Below are 9298 nucleotides of genomic sequence, written 5' to 3'. Positions count from 1 at the left end.
CCACTCCTCAGAAAGAAGACTAGGCAATCTACTTCTGTAGAGACACCGCCTCGGAAACTCATGGAGGGGTCGCTATGAGTCAGATTCTACTCGACAGCAGTGAGTATGAAAAGCGTTAAGAATATAGCAATGAAATAGGGCCAGTCCTTGCCCTCATGGAATTTAAAGTTAAAACAGACAAGAAATGGCTGTAAAATTGGGATTGTGATAAATATGCTAAAGGATAATTACCAAATGTTATAAGAAAATCTACTAAAGTCATTAAACCTGGTATGGTGGGCAGGAAAGTCTTCCCTAAGGAAGTGACATTTAAGTTTAAAAGTGAAGGAAGGGCAAGCATGAGCCATGCAAAAAAGATGGGAAACTATTAGTTGCATGAGAACAGTATTTCTCAACTGGGAGCGATTTTGACTCCCAGGAGACATTTGGATATGCCTGGAGACATTTTTGGTTGTCAGAATGTGAGAGGGGTGCTACTCACATCTGGTGAGTAGGGGCCACGGTTGCTGCTAAACATCCTATATGCCAAGGGCGGGCTCCCAAAACAAAATTTCCAGCTCAAAATGTCAACAGTATCAAAGTTGAGAAGCCCTGCAGTAGCTTCCAGAGCAAGAGGGGAGGGTAAGTGTACTGGCAAAAAGTATACAAACATTACTCAAGAAATCTCAGTTCAAGTCAGAAAACTGTGTTGAATACCTATTATGTACTAAGGAGCTTTGGTGACATAGTAGTTAAGGCATTTGACTGCTAACCAAAAGGTCAGTGGTTCGAACCCACCAGCTGCCCTGCAGAAGAAAGATGGGGCAGTCTTCCGTTTACAAGATTTACAGCCTTGGAAACCCAGTGGGGGTCGCTATGAATTGGAATCAAGTCCATGGCAGTGACTTTTTTTTTCTCATTATTATGTACTAGGAATGCAGGGAGAGAGTTCTGGTGGTACACTGGTTAAGCACTCAGCTGCTAACTGAAAAGTTTGAATCTCCCACTCTGTGGGAGAAAGATGTGGCTGTCTGCTTCTGTAAAGATTTACAGCCTTGGAAACCCAGTGGGGGTCGCTATGAATTGGAATCAAGTCCATGGCAGTGACTTTTTTTTTCTCATTATTATGTACTAGGAATGCAGGGAGAGAGTTCTGGTGGTACACTGGTTAAGCACTCAGCTGCTAACTGAAAAGTTTGAATCTCCCACTCTGTGGGAGAAAGATGTGGCTGTCTGCTTCTGTAAAGATTTACAGCCTTGGAAAATGTATGGTTCAGTTCTGCTCTGTCCTGTAGGTCACTTTAAGTTGGAATCAACTCCGTGGGTTTGGCAATAGGTTGTGGAGGGGAAGTGAAAAAAACATCAACCCCATCGTTAATGAACTTAGTGTAATAGGGAAGATGTTGGTAAGTCCCAGAAATAATACAGCAAGTGATAAAAGTAAGCACACAATGCTAAAGAAACATTGAGGAGGGCGGCCTGATACATTTCGAAGAGTTCAGGGAAGGCTTTCCTGCAGACATAACCCTTGAATAAATTTTAAATTGTGAATAGGAATGGTATTTCTAAAACTTCTAGCAACATTGGTGGCAGTGAGTTGTAACTATAAAAAGTTGAAAATGAGTCAGAGCGCCAACGTTAAGATGCTTGGGAACACAAGACCAGGGTAGATCCATCCCAGTGGATCCTGGAATAAGAATGCAAATGGAGATGGGCTTGTAGCGTGACTGGCCCTCTTCGTTTGCCATCTTCATCTCTATGTACAGGGGGCAGGGAATTGTAGAGGACAGCATGACCTGGATGGAGAAGAACAGTTGGCTTCATGTGGCCATGGCTCCCTGGTCCTGCAGAATTCTCACACTGTGAGTAGGGGTGTCTAGATGAGAGCCAAGTCAGAATCCTCTAAATGGTGGCTCAGGACGGGGGTGTCAGCACTTCAGACCCAGAAAATGGAGCTAGCGCTTTGGAACCAAATGCATAATTTAAAGTCACAGCACAGAAAATACAGGTCAGTTTTAGGTCATGGATTTTCTATGGATTTAGGGTAGCTTTAGGACAGTGACAATAAGGAATAAGGCCAGAAGTTTCTCATATAGCTTCTGTTAATGAAGGAACCAATGCAAAAGTATAAGCAATAAGTAGATATTTCTTCAAAATAATTCAGAATTCTTGATATCTACTATTCCTCCTTCTGAAGTTTTATTTTTGCTACTGAGGATTGTAGCTAGAGATGGCAAAGGATATTAGTTGAGATTACCAGCTACTTGTGTGAGAAAAGACCTGGAGATCTGCTCCTGCAAAGATTACAGCCTAAGACACCCTCTGGGGCAGTTCTACTCTGTCATATAGGGTCATTATAAGTCAAAATCTACTTGACAGCACACAACAGCATATTTATCGTGGTAAATATGTGTGTGTGTGTGTGTGTGTGTGTGTATATATATATATATATATAACAAAAAAAATGACCCTTAACAGAAGCTCAGTGCTCCCAAAACAATGAGTCTGTCTTTCCCCCTTCCTCCCACCCCTGGTAACTACTAATAAACTTTGGTCTCTACCATCAAGCATTTTTGTTTCAGTTCTGACTCATAACGACCCTATGTACAACAGAACAAAACATTGCCAGGTCCTGCACCGTCCTCACGGTCTTTGCTGTTTGACCCCATTCTTGTAGCCACTGTGTCAATCCATTTTGTTGAGGGTCTTCCTCTTTTTCTCTGAATTTCTCCTTTACCAAGCATGATGTCCTTCTCCATGGACTGGTCCCTCCTGATTACATATCCAAAGTGCATGAGACAAAGTCTTATTATCCTCACTTCTAAGGAGCATTCTGGCTGTACTTCTTCCAAGACAGATCTATTCATTCTTCTGGCAGTCCGTGGTATATTCAGTATTCTTCACCAAAACCATAAATCAAATGCACCAGTTCTTCCGTCTTCCTTTTTCATTGCTCAGCTTTCACATGCATGTGAGACAATTGAAAATACCATGGTTTGCCTCAGGCACACCTTAGTCCTCAGAGTGACATCTATGCTTTGTTAACACTTTAAAGAGGTCTTTTGTAGCAGATTTGCCCAAAGCAATACCTCATTTGATTTCTTGACTGCTGCTTCCATGGGTGTTGATTTACAGATCCAAGTAAAATTAAATCCCTGACAACTTCAGTCTTTTCTCCATTTATCATAATGTTGCTTATGGTCCAGCTGTGAGGATTTTTCTTTCATTTCATGTTGATGTGTAATCCATACTGAAGACTGTAGCCACTGATCTTCATCAGTAAGTGCTTCAAGGCATCTTCACTCTCAGCAAGCAAGGTTGTGTCATCTGCATATCGCAGGTTGTTAATGAATCTTCCTCCAATCCTGATGCCACATTCTTCTTCATAGAGTTCAGCTTCTCTGATTATTTTCTCAGCATACAGATTGAATAAGTATGTTGAAAGGATACAAGCCTGACATATGTACCTGATTTTAAATCATGTAGTATATTCCCTTGTACTGTCTCAATGACTGCCTCTTGATCAGGTTCTGTATGAGCACAATTAAGTGTTCTGAAATTCCCATTCTTCACAATGTTATCCATAGTTTATTATGACCCACACAGTTGAATGCCTTTGCTTAGTCAATAAAACACATGTAAACGTATTTCTACTATTTTCTGCTTTTAGCTAAGATCCATCAGATATCAGCAACGATATCCCTTGTTCCCTGTCCTCTTCTGAATCCAGTTAGAATTTCTGGCAGCTCCCTGTTGATGTACTGCTGCAACCATTTTTGAATTATCTTCAGCAGAATTTTACTTGTGTGTGATATTAATGATATTGTTCAATGATTTCTGTTCTCTGCTGGATCACCTTTCCTTGCAATGGGTACAAATATGGATCTCTTTCAGTCGGCTGGCCAGGTAGCTGTCTTCCACATTTCTTCGCATAGATGAGTGAGTGCTTCCAGCATTTCACCCATTTGTTGAAACATCTCAGCTGGTATTCCATCAATTCCTAGAGCCTTGTTATTTTTAACCAATGTCTCAAAATTTTTTGTATTAGTATCATCCTACAATTTTGGTCCTTTTGTGACTGACCTATTTCATTCAGCATAAGTTTTCAAGGTTCATCCGTGCTATGGAATGTATCAGGACTTCATTTCTCTTTATGTTGATTAATATTCCATTGTATGGATATACAACATTTGTTCAATCCTTCATCCTTGGATGGACATTTGGATTGTTTCCACCTTTTAATTATTGTGACTATTTCTTCAATGAACAGTGACATCATATTGTTGCTCTATGTTTAACTTTTTCAGAAACCACTAAAATGTTTCGAACAGCAGCTGCACCATTTTACATTCCTACCAGCAATGCATGAGGAGTCCAGTTAATCTACATCCTTGCCAAAAACTGTTGTTTCTCATCTTGACCCTTCAGTCTGTGTTGTGGTTACCTAATGCCACTCTGACAGGAATATACCACAAATGGGATGGCCTTAACAAATAGGAGTTTATTCTTACAATTTGGAGGCTTTAAGTCCAAGTTCAAAGTGCCAAGCTCTAGGGGCTGGGTGAAAGCCCCTCAGCCTTGGGCTTCAGCTCTGCCTCCAGCTCCTGGCCCACTGAAGCTAGAGGATTTTCTTCACTCAGACAGCTGCTGGCTGCTGAGGCTGCCAAGCCCAAGGTTGACAAGCAAAAAGGCACAGTCCCAATGTAACCAAACCACAAAGCAGGCCATTAATTTAAGTCCATTGTAAGTCCCAAGGTCAGCAGAGCATGGCAGGTTGCTGAACAATGACATGGCTACATGCAGGGTCCAAGCGTACCATAAGCTAGAGACCATTCCCAGGGCTTCTCCTTATATACAGGAAGCAGACCACATTCCCAAAGGCAGCTACTCAGTTGCTTCTGGTAGCTCTCACCATGGAGCTGATTGCCAGTCTCATCTTGGGGATTAACTACCACCAGCTGCCCAGCCACTCAACCAGGCCCAGCCAAGTTGACACACAAACGTAACTACCACAGTCTGTGACCAAATCTGGATTTTAGTTTACTTATCTCATTGTAGAGCTACAGAATTTTTAGAAGTTATTTGGCTTAATGGATTTTATGTTTTATTTTTTAAGCAGGAGGAAAAAATGTGTTTTTTGAGACATGGAATAATGTAGTGGTTAAGAACATGGGTTTTGAAAGCAGACAGCCTGGATTCAGATTCTGTGTTTTCTATTTAGCATTTGCAAGAACTTGGGCAAGTTACTTAACTTCTCTGTACCTCAGTTATTCTATCTGAAACAAACAGGGATCAGGATAGCATCCATGGAAGAAGGCCTTTATGAAAATGAAAGCAGCTGATACATGGAAATCACATAGAACACTGCTCTGCACCAAGAAATTGCTATTGAAGTGCTTCCTGTATTTTCCCCCAAAGTAATCTTATGTGGAACCCAAGCTATCCAACAAAGATGAGGGTGTGGGTCGCAGAGGTGACAGTGTTAGCCAGCCATATCCCACCATGCAGCCACCGACCATGTGACTCCATCCCTTTTTCCATCAGTTGAGGCAGCCTGAATGTACTTTGCAAACCACTAGTCTAAGCCACCAAAAACCAAACTTATGCTGTCGAGTCGGATCCGACTCATAGCAAACCCCTCCTTGGGTTTCCGAGGTGGTATCACTACGGAAGTAGATTGCCCTGTCTTCCATCCGAGGAGTGGCTGGTGGGTTTGAACCACCAGCCTTCTGGTTAGAAGTCAAATGCCTTAGGTAGTACCTCTTTATACAAATGAAAAAAAAAAATAGATTAAACAAAGTTAAAACTCTAAAATCAAACAGCTATTCTGTAGGGGTAGAGCCCATGTTCTTTGCAATTGGTAGATGTGGGAATCAGCATGTAAAAACATCAGTACCCTTGGGCTAGCTTTTCTGCTTAGGTTCAAATCCCAGCTCTGCAGTTGACTAACTATGTGATTGTAAGCAAGTTACTGAACCTTATCTGAAATTATTGGAATCCTTGTGAGGATTAAATGAGTCAATATCACTAAAGCATGTAGAACTGTGCCTGAAACATAGTAAATGTTCAATAAATATTAGCTATTATTTGTACTATTCTGTAAGATTTTCACAGTCTCTTACTTTCTTTTTTTTATACATAGTTAACAAGTAGCATGTCAACATGCTACTTTAAAATGTGTTAAAAGTGTGCTACTTTTGGAAAATCTGCTTGGGGAAATAACCCTTTGTCTGTTTCCATTCTTTGTTGGCAAAGTCTGAAACATTTGTCTTCTGACCATGAAGGTCCTTGGTGCTTGTGGGCAGAGGAATGGGGGTTGTAAGTTCTGTTTTATTTGAGAGATCTATCGGATTGCAGGGTTTTCAGATTTTAATAATGTCAGTCTTCATGTGAGGAATGAGCTTAATGTCCCTTTCACATTATCACTGTGTCTTTAAAGGAGATGGGCTGTCTAGTCACTTCCTTTAATTACATATTTGGTTGTGTGACACTACCATAAGAGTGGTGCTTGCTCCTACAGGAGAGCAAGCAAGGTTTTGGTGCCTTGGGTTAGGCCTTTAGCAGTATAAAGTGTCTTCAGTGAAAACAGAATGCATTAAATTTCTCCACTGCATCCAATTACTTCAGTAATTGAAAAGGACAGCATTCCACTTTAATTATGTGTTCTTGTTTCTGCGTTTCTTTTAATTTATGGAACGATAAAACGTAAAGCAATGCAAAAAACAACCATTTGAAGAGCCATTTGGCACTGTTCCGATTTGACCTTGTGCATTTGAGATTCCAGATTTTCTGGGTTTTGGTCTGTTTTTCTAAACATTGTTTGCTAGCCTCACTGTTATTTTCAATAGCACATTAAATGTCCCTGGAGACCCTGCTTTCTCGCTGACATTTGATATTGTTTCTACTGTCACTTTTAAGATTTTGTACTTCTCCAGCTGTTGGGTTCTGGAGTAATCTGCCTGTGCTTCCCACCTCAGAACCATTTAAAAAATAGAAGGAAAAGGGAATGGGAATGGCAATGTGTCAGTCTTTCTGATGAGTACTTTTTTTTTTCACTTCCTGTTTTTAAAAGTTCGGAAGGAAGATGGGGCAGTCTACTTCCGTAGTGATACTGCCTCAGAAACCTAAGGAGGGGTTGCTATGAGTTGGGTCCGACTCGATGGCAAGTACCAACCAACAACAACAACATGTTGTTTTATGTATTGTCGAGCCAATTCCTACTCATAGTGACCCTACAGGACAGAGTACAACTGCCCCATAGGGTTTCCAAGACTGTAAATCTTTACAAAAGCAAACTGTCATATCTTTCTCCCACAGAGCAGCCTGGTGGGTTCCAAGTGCCAAACTTCTAGTTCACAGCTGAGTGCTTTAACTGTTGTGCCATCAGGGCTCCATCTTAGTGGGGTAAGTCCATTGCAGTTGAGTGGATTCCCACTCATGGCAGCCCTATAGGACAAAGTAGAACAGTTCCCTAGGGTTTCCTAAGCTGTAATCTTTACAGCAGCAAATTACCAGGTATTTTCTCCCATGGAGCAACTAGTAAGTTCAAACTGCTGACCTTTCAGTGGGCAGCCAAGCACTTAACTGTTGTACCAACAGGGTCCATCATATCTCAATGTATTTGTTAAGTTTTTTAAAAAAAGGAAGTGAAAGACGTAGTGAAAAATAGCATTGAGCACTTATCACTTGCCAGGCAGTGGACTAAGTGAAACAATTTTACATTCATTATCACATTTAACATTTACAACAATTATATGTATATAAAAAAACCAAACTTACTGTCGTGGAGTCAGATCCAACTCATAGTGACCCCTCCTTGAGTTTCCGAGGCAGTATCACTACGGAAGTAGATTGCCCAACCTTCCATCTGAGGAGTGGCTGGTGGGTTTGAACCACCAGCCTTCTGGTTAGCAGTCAAGTGCCTTAGGCACTACGTATGTATATAGGTACCACAATTTATTCCATTTTACAGATGTATGAACTGAGGCTTAGTAACACTATGTAATTTTCCCCAAGGTTTCAGAGGCTAAAAGTTCAAGAACTGGAATTCAGAATCTATGTAGCCAACGTGCTCTCTTGACTTACTACATGTAGTGCTTGCCTACGTTTTTCATAACAGCTTCATTGAGATCTATTTAACATATCACCCAGTTCAGCCATTTATCCCTCTTATACCACTTCCATTTTCTTTGCAAGCTTTTTTTCCCCAAGTATAGTAGTATATGCTGGTGTTGAGGTGGGGACTTGTGTAACTGTATAAAACAGAAGTTCATTGGAGCCTTATTGCTGTGTTGAAAGGTTAATATTGTATGAGGTAATGTTTCTTGGAGGAGTGACTGTGTAAAACTTTTGTCTGTTTGGGTTTCTGTATAGTGAGATTAGACTTGTAATTATATGAACTATTTCCTGTGTGTTATTGGGAAGTTGTGGTGTTTGGGATTAGGTAATATTCAAAAGAATAAGTTATTTAGATGCAATACACTGTAAGAATGCCCCCTTGACTTACTTCCTGACCAAAGATACAGATAAGCACCAGTTACATTTTTTGCCGATTCCTCCTCAGTACTCCCTTGGCCAAGAGCAGTTGCAGAATACAATACAGTTATGGGAGGAGTGGACCACGTTGACCAGAGGTGCAAAGGGGACACAATCAGAAGGTGCCCTGTCAAATGATGGCATCGATTGCTGTATTTCCTTGTTGACCTTGGCACTGAAAACAGTTTTACAATGTAGAACTGTAACAATGGGAGCAGATGTGACCAACTGTCCTTCAGGATTGTTTTAATTATGCAGTTTACTGTGGGCTGAGAAATCAAAAGAAGAGGAAGATGCTCCTTCCTTACAAGAACAAGCCAAAAGTCACTGGGGTCCCAAATGACATAAAGCTCCAACAGGTTGGAATCATTTACCTGTCACAGGAACCAGAAGGCAATACAGAGAATGTAGCACTAAGAAGAAGCCAACTTGAACAATTCTTTGCAGCCAGTGCAGAATGCATGTTGCCCCATGTCTTCAAAAGTTTCACTCAATAAAATAAATTGCTAACATACAACCATTTTTCCATGCCTTATCCCACCTACCCTACCACCAGAATCCACTGGGATGTACCCCACATAATATTTATCAAAATCCATCATGTTGTTGTTGTTAGGTACTGTCAAGTCATTTCCTACTCACAGCGACCCTATGCACAGCAGAACGAAACACCTCCCTATCTTGCACCAGCTCCATGTCAATCCATCTTTTTGAAGGTCTTCCCCTCTTTCATCAACCCTCCACCTTACCAAGCATGACATCCTTCTCCAGGGAATGGTCCCTT

This window comes from Orycteropus afer, unplaced genomic scaffold (genome assembly GCF_000298275.1).
Source record: "Orycteropus afer afer isolate SDZICR_OR568_19922 unplaced genomic scaffold, OryAfe1.0 scaffold00337, whole genome shotgun sequence".
NCBI classification, from domain to species: domain Eukaryota; kingdom Metazoa; phylum Chordata; class Mammalia; order Tubulidentata; family Orycteropodidae; genus Orycteropus; species Orycteropus afer.
The sequence above is the reverse complement of the archived record's forward strand: the minus strand, read 5'-3'. Positions refer to the sequence as shown.